This window comes from Microtus pennsylvanicus, chromosome 9 (genome assembly GCF_037038515.1).
Source record: "Microtus pennsylvanicus isolate mMicPen1 chromosome 9, mMicPen1.hap1, whole genome shotgun sequence".
NCBI lineage: Eukaryota > Metazoa > Chordata > Mammalia > Rodentia > Cricetidae > Microtus > Microtus pennsylvanicus.
The window spans coordinates 93817410-93827538 of record NC_134587.1 but is presented as its reverse complement, the minus strand read 5'-3'; positions in this window follow the sequence as shown (position 1 = coordinate 93827538).

The following is a 10129-nucleotide window of genomic DNA, read 5'->3' as shown; positions in this document are numbered from 1 at the left end:
TACCTTTGCAGGGCTCACTGAAAGGTACCCACTTCACTTTTTTTTTTTTTTTATCCTTTCAGTAAGTTACCAGGCTCAATCATGTGGTAGTCTGTGAATTCTAGATTCTCTGGAATGAAACTTTCAGGTCTGTTTGGAAAAAAAAAAAAGATTTGGAACTAGCCTAATCTAATCTTTATAGTTTTTTGATGGAAAACAAGCATTAGGCCTTATTGGAGGCGCTTCACTGTGACTATATCTGCACTGTTGTAAGCATGAAAGAGGTATCATAATTTGCCAAATATCATATAGTTAAGCAGTAAAGGAATTGGGTTTCAGTCTAGACATTTGAAGTCATTTCAATGTACATGCCAACTTAGTGTTCTCAGTGTCAATTTTAACTCTTAGACTCGTACTGCATTTAATGCAGTGGGCCCATAGCAATCTCTAATGTTAACTTCTTTTAAAAAATAAAAGAAGCTTATTAATAAAAGCAGTAGCTTTGAATGTTCAGTCTGGAAGCTGTTAAATAATCCCTGTGAAATCTAATGGATGTAGAAACAGAATGCAGCACCCACTCCATGGAGTCTTCAGAGTTCGGGTGTCTTGACCAAGAACTGCAAAGGAAGGGTGTCACATCTGAGGCGGAAGCTAATGACTGGTTCTGTAACTGATAGAAGATTTTACACCTCTTCAGAAATGTCTCTGAGTAAGACACCAAAGGTGTAGTGGGTGAGAAAAGCTTTGGGTAGAGGAGACTATACTTCTGAACAGACAAATGTAAACCAAATAAGCAGGATCAGATACAAAAGAAAATGTCTTACCTTCAATTCCACAGTTACCATTTTCAGCAAGCCTTTATCTATTTAATGCAAGAAACGTTTGATTCAGTCGTATCTATGGCTCTTCAATCATCAAAAATTCTTTTGAGGTTACTTTAACTTTGAGTTCCAGATGACTGTTTTCCCCGGATCATTTATCCATGGATTCAGCTCAGACCTTACTCAAAACTCTAAGTTCTCTTTCTCTTTTGATTATAAGTGAAGTCATTTAATTGATGTCTCACTTTTTAAAGCTTTACAGCAAATAATGGGAGAAGTTATGCTGCAGGCTCCACACTTCCTGAAGACTCCTCGAGCAAGAAACCGAGTTTATCACTCTGTAGTAATAAGGGCGGCAGGGCTGCGTCCCCAGCACCCCGGCTGCCTGCCAAGCTTATGCCCGAAATAACAACACACAAACTGTATTCATTTAATCACTGCTTGGCCCATTTCTATCTAGCCTCTTCTAGGCTAATTCTCACATATTAATTTAGCCCGTTTCTAATCATCTGTGTAGCGCCCCTAGGTGCGCTTACAGGGAAGATTCTAGCCTATGTCCATCCTGGGTCGGAGCTTCATCGTGTGTGTCTGCCTGGCAGCTGGGAGCATGGCATCTCTCTGAGGCATCTGTTCCTGAGAGGAGAGCTGTGGAGTCTGAGCTTACTTCCTCTTCCTCCCAGCATTCTGTTCTGTTTACTCCTCCCACCTATCTTCTAACCAATGAGGGCCAAGCAGTTTCTTTTTATTTAACCAATGACCTTCCTCCATCATCACTCTTAAATTTTGACATCACCATTGGCTCAAAGATTCATGTCTGCTAAGTACTTTTCCTGTTCCCATTATTTAGCTGGTTAGTGGGGTGGGGGCAGGGTGGGGCATACGCTTGCCATGGCACCTGTGTGGCAGTCAGAGGACCAACATCAGGAGTCAGTTCTTAATCTGAGGATTGAACCCAGCTACTCAACTTCAGCAAGTGCATTTGCCTCTACTGAGCCAGCTGGCCCTCCCTCTGTCAAGTTGTTGGCCGCTTAGTAGCAAGGATGGCTTTCTTTCCTGTTTCCAATAACTTTTAGTTCATTTCTGTAATGGCTCATTACAGTTGCTAAATGGTAGATGCTAGGCATAGTGGCTCATACCTGTAATCCTAGCCCGTGGGAAGTGGACATGAGAGGCACAACAGTTTGGGGTCATCTCAGATATGTAGTGAGTTTGACAGCAGCCTGGGCAACATGGGACTTTATCTCAACTCTGAACAGTTTCATACAAATGTTAAAGAAAATACTAGAAGGGAATAGCTTCATTATGCTAATATCATGTTCATACCCATGTAGATAATCTCCATTTGACCTTAGTTTAAGGCCAAGAAGCAGTTTTAGTAGGTGATATCCAAAAAGATTCAGGACTCTCCTTAGCTCGTCTCTGAGCCCTCACCAGAACCACCACTGATTTTCTGTTCACATCATTCTGGCCTTTCCAAAACATGCACCTCCAAACTCAGTCTTTATACATCACCCAATTCCAAAGCCAAGTCCACATTTAGGGAGTTTTGCTAACTAATCATTCTTCTTCTGGGTAAAGAATTCTCTTTATTCTGTCTGGGATGCTATCACATGGTAGCATATTCAATAGTAAATAATAGCTTATTTCGTTTAGTTATAGAAGCTGAAAACCCCACAATGGAGCCTCTAGCAGTTTCAATGTCTAGTCAAGTTTCACCCTCTGTTTTCCAGATGGCGCTTCTTGCAGTACTGTCACTTGGCAGAATGGCTAAAGGGATGAGGTTGCTCCCTTCAGCTCCACTTATTAATGACTTAATAAAAGCTCATTAATCCCACTCACCTAATTGCTTCCTAAAGGCTTTGCCTTTCCTTGTTATTACGTTAGTAATGAAGTGTCAAGTGTTAGCATATGTCTATTGGGGAGATATATTCAGTCCATTACATTCACCAACACTTGACCTGGGATCATGTCTTTAGTTTTAGCTAATTACTTGTATCACAGTGATATTTTATGAGATCCTAATTTATATTTCTCTGGTGATTACTGGTTATGAGCATATTTTCACCAGCAAGTCCATTCTCACTTGTTATCAGTATATTTATATTCTTTTGTGAAGCATGTGTTAGAACTTTGGCTCACTTTAAAGCTGATTTGTTTATGCTGGTTAGAGAATCCAGTGGGTAAAAGTGTCTGTTACCAAGTCTGATGACCCAAGTCAAGTTTTGGAATCTGAAGAGTGGAAGGAAAGAATGAATTCCTCAGACCACTGTATGTACATTGAGGCACATACTTGCTCTTCCCCACCCCAAACAAATAACTAAAAATATAATTTAATATTGATTTGTCATACTATCAGTGTGTGTGTATGTGTGTGCATATTTGCATATATGCGAGGGCCTGTGTGCACAATAGTGTAGATGCCAGAAGACATTAATATGGTTTCTCAGGACTAGCTTGGAATGCATTGATTAGGCTAGGTTAGGCTGGGATCCAATTGTCTCCACTCGTCCAGCACTAACTAGGATGTATGTTCTGCAGGTTAAATTCAGGTCCTTGTGCTTCACAGCAAATGCTTTACAGACTGAGCTATCTTCCCAGCCAACCCTAATGTGTTTTTAAGAGAAATCTATCATCTGGAATTTTTACTATGATTATTTCTCTGGTTTCTGATTTTCCTTTCTCTCTCTCTCTCTCTCTCTCTCTCTCTCTCTCTCTCTCTCTCTCTCTCTCTCTCTCTCTCTCTCTTCTTTCTCTCCTTCTTTGAGTCAAATTCAAGCCCTGCACATGGTAGGTCAAGTATTCTACAGTGAAGCTACATCTCTAGTCCCTCTTCATTTTCTTTAATGGCATTCTTTCTTAAGATCAAAAGCTTTTCATCTTAATGAAGCTCAATTTCTATTGCTTTCTTTTATTGTCTTCTGCCTTTATTGTTCTGTTTTAGAAGAAACAAATGGGTAAAAAGATTTAAAAAGTTAAAATGAGTCTTCACATATCTAAAGGTGAAGTCAGAAGTGAACCAAGTGCTCTGTTTCAAAATCTCATGGAAAATTTTGCATTCTACTTAATATGATAGCATTATTTGCTTTAACATAACAATAATGATTTGCATATATGGAGGGAATTTATCTCATGATCAAGAATAAAGGTCATCTTTATCGCACAGTCTAGGACTACACACATTCAGAACATAACATCTCTAGGTAGATGATCATAGAAAAAAGAGGCTCATTGCTTCAGAAATCATAGCATTTTCAGCCAAAATGAGTTCAGTACAAACAAAAGAGGGAAAGGCCGTAAGTAAAAGAGAAAAGAAGGATTGCTATAACAGTTTTATATACACACATGTTTATGTGTATACAATGGATTCTGTTTTATTGTTTTCTGACCATCAATCATATTATTAATTAAATTAATATTTACCAATTCAGTTGCATATATATGTATATATATTATATATACATATATATGCTACCAATAAATGAATGAATAACAGCTGGACAACTGAACATAAATGAAAGCAGATGGCCTGGAAGAAAAGGATCCAGAACTGTCATCAGCTCTACACAGTCACCACATATTTTCTCTAACAGGCTCATAGGCCCACAGCACATTGCCAGAATGTATTGACTTCTTCCAACTATTCTCTATGAAATTATAATTGTGCTCTCGCAGGGTCCAAGATTGATGACTACAAAAGCCTCTTACCTAGGTTGCTCTTCTTCCAAAGAAGTTGGTATACCCATAGTAGTGCTGTGTAAACTCCTTCCACAGCACACAGCTGCGCTCTACGACACCACTAGCATAAATCTTTCTCCATGACTCCAGCCAGGGAGGAAGTAGGATAGCTGAAAATATTCCCCCCTCCTTCAAATCCAATCTCCTACCTAGCCACACCCCCAGCTCCACAGCAGACCACCTGCCACTGCCTGTACTCCCTCCCTGCCCCCAGCTCCATTGGATTACAAAGATCTCCCCTCCAACTTCGTATCACCCCAACTCATAGCTTTATCGCAGCTCACACATCCGACAAGCGTTCCCTGGGAACTCACAGGCTACTATGGAAAGGGAAGCATGCAGGCTAACTGCGGAGCTTCTGGATCTTATGCAGAAAGTGAGAGAGCTTGGGACACTCGGCCCTAAAATGTACCTATTTTGGTCTGAGGTAACTTCAGCAGATGAGGTGGAAAGAGTGTAGGATCCAGAGGGGATGGAGGAAACAATGAAAACAAGACCCTCTAAATCAACACAACTGAGACAGGGATGCAAAGGGCAATGACATGGCTCTGCACCAGACGGGATCTAGGGCTGAATGTTTTCCCTCTGAGTTTTCCACAACTTCACAGTAACAAGAGTCAATCATTATCCTTATCTTGATTTGAAATGATGAACCCAAGAGCATTCTTGCCGTGGTACAGTTAAAATTCCAAGAACTTTTCTGCCTCTTTTCAGCAAAAGAACACTGCATCAACTAACCTTGAGGACAGCATGAAGCAACACATCACCGTGATAAAATGTTACGTCAGCTGAGAAGAGACCATGGGACTGAACTGTACCTGTGAAAAGCTCCCCTATTAAAAGTGCTCCATGGAGTGCATATAAGAGAGATGGCTTTAACACCTTGGGTTGCTGATCTGCAGAGTGCTATGGTAAAGACGTGAATTAAAATCAAGATGCATCTTCTCTGTAGAAATCAGAGTTTTGACGGACATTTCCAGAGCATTGTGCCACACTCAGACAGCTCGACAGAGCAACAAACGTTGCCTTCCACACGTCAGCAGAAGCAGTGTTTTGACAGTTCATAGCCTATTTTGCAGGTGGACTGAGACCTCTGGGATTGTATTAAAGGAAGAATTTAGTTTTGTTTCCATGGTAACCATAATTACTCTATAAGCCTGGTAAACAAGACAGCTTGTAACACAGTATCTTATTCAAAACAAACAATCTTAAAAATACACCACTGACAATTTTTTTTTTATCTGCCTGAGAAAAATCTAAGTCTGTGATACTTTGCAATAAATGAACTAACTAGCCATGGTTACAAGCAAGCCCTGTTGCTCTTCAGGTCCTATGCTGGAAATCAGAACAGCTTGTCCAAAAGGAGAAGGAATTCTACCCAGCAACAAGGACTAGCACTCCCTCTTTGGACTGGTGGGACACAGCATTTTCTTACTGAGCTTCCAACTACGTTTCCATTCAAAACCCACCTTGGTCTACTACAGAGATTAAACCACTTAAAACTGAACGGGTTTACCACCATAAGAATACATCATCATTATTATTATTATTTTAAATCCTGCTCCATGTTTGCAAAATCTCAAAAGCTTTCCACTTTTTAAATCTAAGAATCTGAAATCACTTAATGACCCAGAGATACGGGGCAAGTAGGATTTGAGGCATCCTTTTCTTAAGTATTAAGATTTTGAAACATAAAGTTGTGGGTCCCAGGGCAGTCTAGTCACACATGGGGTCCATGTTGCAAGCTGCCTTATCAGGCAGCATCGGTTCCAGGAAAAGCCACAAGCTGATACCACCCAGGGACAGCCAGCATCAAAGGGGAAATACCCGACATTCAAATCATTAAGATTAGATAAGACCACCAGATGTTCCTGAGCCCAGGATTTACCTATTCTCCTTTTGTCAAGACCCCTAGACAAATGTCAGCCAATCAGGGTCCTGAACCTTGGAAATCCCCTCACCCCAACCTCTACTGGGATAAAAACCCTACCCTGACTGGGTTTGGAACTCTCAGCTGTCAGCCGACGTGTCAGACAGAGAGAGAATCTAAGCTTAAGCTTGAATAAAGACTCTTGGTTTTTGCATACAGTACTCGGTCTCCTAGTAGGTTTGTGGGGGACTCCATGATCTGGGTACATTACATGCATTTGTCAGCTTGACCAATTATATGGTCAATAGTCCTGCATATGTCTGCATACCAGCACAATAAAAAAATTGATATAAATAAAGATAGATAATACAATTCTTATAAAATGATAGTTCCTTTTGGGGTACTTTTCTGAAGAGGTAACTACTGCCTCTCTACCTTCTCCCCTTCCCTTTCTTCCCCCTCTCTCTCCTTTCTCTTTTGTCTTTCTCTATCTCCCTTTCTCTCTCCCCCCATCTCTCCTCCCCTCCATAACCCCTTAGTCTTCTACCATTCCCAATACCCACTAAATAAACTCTATACTTCAGCTCTCTCTGCATGATGTATCTGTCTCTTACTGGCTGCAGTCTCCCACCAGCCAATGGCACCCTCCGTTGACCCGCATGGGACCACTGCCCCTCATGTAACTGGTCTTGGGTCACCCATTTTATAAATGATAACAGTAGCTATATCTTTCTGCATTCTTACTGATATGAGTAAGAGTTTCTATTGAAGCCAGGTGTTGGTGGCACATGTCTTTAATCCCAGCACTTGGGAGGCAGAAGCAGGTGGATCTATGTGAGTTTGAAGCCAACCTAGTCTACAGAGTGAGTTCCAGGACAGTTAGGGCTGTTACAAAGAAAGAAAGAAAGAAAGAAAGAAAGAAAGAAAGAAAGAAAGAAAGAAAGAAAGAAAGAAAGAAAGAAAGAAAAGAATGAAAGAAAGGGAAAGAAAGAAAGAAAAAAGGAGATCCACATTTTATCCAGCACTTTATGGTGTCATTGTTTCTTATTTTAGCTACTCTAGTGCATGTACAGATATATCTCATTGCTGTGGGCCAGAAAAATAGCTCATTTCTGTGCCAATATATGTTGGAAGTATATGATCTGCTTATATTTTATTTTTCTATTTATTTATTAAAGATTTCTGTCTCTTTCCCGCCACCGCATCCCATTTCCATCCCCTCCCCCAATCAAGTCCCCCTCCCTCGTCAGCCCAAAGAGCAATCATGGTTCCCTGCCCTGTGGGAAGTCCAAGGACCACCCACCTCCATCCAGGTCTAGTAAGGTGAGTATCCAAACTGCTTAGGCTCCCACAAAGCCAGTACGTGCAGTAGGATCAAAAACCCATTGCCATTGATCTTGAGTTCTCAGTAGTCCTCATTGTCCACTATGTTCAGAGAGTCTGGTTTTATCCCAGGCTTTTTCAGACCCAGGTCAGCTGGTTTTGGTGAGTTCCCAATAGAACACCCCCATTGTCTCAGTGTGTGGGTGCACCCCTCGTGGTCCCGAGTTCCTTGCTTGTGCTCTCTCTCCTTCTGCTCCTGATTTGGACCATGAGATTTCAGTCTGGTGCTCCAATGTGGGTCTCTGTCTCTGTCTCCTTTCATCGCCTGATGAAGGTTAATATTCAGGAGGATGCCTATATGTTTTCTTTGGGTTCTCCTTATTTAGCTTCTCTAGGATCACTAATTATAGGCTCAATGTCCTTGGTTTATGGCTAGAAACCAAATATGAGTGAGTACATCCCATGTTCCTCTTTTTGGGTCTGGCTTACCTCACTCAGGATAGTGTTTTCTATTTCCATCCATTTGCATGCAAAATTCACAAAGTCCTTGTTTTTTACTGCTGAGTAGTACTCTAATATGTATATATTCCATACTTTCTTCATCCATTCTTCCATTGAAGGGCATCTAGGTTGTTTCCAGGTTCTGGCTATTACAAACAATGCTGCTATGAACATAGTAGAGCATATACAACATTAAGGGCCTCATTGAATAAATGGGACCTCCTGAGACTGAGAAGCTTCTGTAAAGCAAAGGACACTGTCACTAAGACAGAAAGGCAACCCACTGACTGGGAGAAAATCTTCACCAACCCCGCAACTGACAAAGGTCTGATCTCCAAAATATATAAAGAACTCAAGAAACTAGACTGTAAAAGGCTAATCAACCCAATTTTAAAATGGGGCACTGAGCTGAACAGAGAATTCTCAACAGAAGAAGTTCAAATGGCCAAAAGACACTTAAGGTCATGCTCAACTTCCTTAGCGATCAGGGAAATGCAAATCAAGACAACTTTAAGATACCATCTTACACCTGTCAGAATGGCTAAAATCAAAAACACCAAGGATAGCCTTTGCTGGAGAGGTTGTGGAGAAAGGGGTACACTCATCCATTGCTGGTGGGAATGCAAACTTGTGCAACTACTTTGGAAAGCAGTGTGGCGGTTTCTCATGAAATTTGGGATCAACCTACCCCTGGACCCAGCAATACCACTCTTGGGAATATACCCAAGAGAGGCCTTATATACAACAAAAGTATATGCTTATTGATTTTGAATTTACAGAGGGTTACAGTTAAAAGACTTTCTTGAGTCTCGGAAGAGACTTTGAACTTTTGAAACAATGTTGAGACCTTTGAAGTTGAACTGAATTCATTTTTGCATTATTTTATGACTACAAAACTATTTGAGTCAGAAAGTGGGATGTGATGGTGTGAATAAGAATGACCCCTACAGGATCATAAAACTGAATGCTTAGTCACCAGGGAGTCACACTGTTTGAAAGGCACTATTGATAAGGATTTAGAGGTGTAGCCTTATTGAAGGAAGTTAGTCACTCTGAGTTGGCTTTGAGATTTTAAAAGCCCATGGCAAGCCCAGTCTCTTTCTCTCTCTTTCTGTCTACAGAACAGTATGCAAATCTCAGCTACTGTTCTGGCACCTGCCTTGCATGCTGCTGTGCTCCCCACCATGATGGTTGCCAAGATAAGATCAAAAGGATGATACATGATGCCTTGGGGAACTGTGAGAGAGGCTCCAGGAAAAATGGCAGAGTGTCTTTTACCTAAGGTGCATTTTGCTCCCTGGTTTTTCTTGGATGTGATTTTGTGTCTCCTGAAACAAATATTGACATTTAATTTATAAGACATGTTTATTAGTGCTGGATGTTGGATCACAGATAGCTATAGAACCCAGTCTGATGAAAGGATATGCCAAGTGCTATCCTCAGTGTACCCTGAATCTGGATATGGGTTTCTGATGTGGGACAATGGTCTTTTATCCTGTCACTTGTATTATTTTTAATAAAATGCTGATTGGTCAGTAGCTAGGCAGGAAGTAGAGGCTGGGCAATGAGAACAAGAGAATTCTGGGAAGAGGAAAGCTCAGGTTTTTTTTTGTTGTTGTTTGTTTTTTTTTTTTTTTAATTTTTGAGACAGAGTTTCTCCGTAGCTTTTGGTTCCTGTCCTGGAACTAGCTCTTCTAAACCAGGCTGGCCTCGAACTCACAGAGATCCACCTGCCTCTGCCTCCCGAGTGCTGGGATTAAAGGTGTGTGCCACTACCGCCCGGCTGGAAAGCTCAGTCTGCAGTTGTGCCCCAGATGCAGAGAACACAAGATGTGACTGTCAAAAAAGGTACCAAGCCACATGGCTAACACCGACAAGAATAATGGGCTGATAAAAGTTA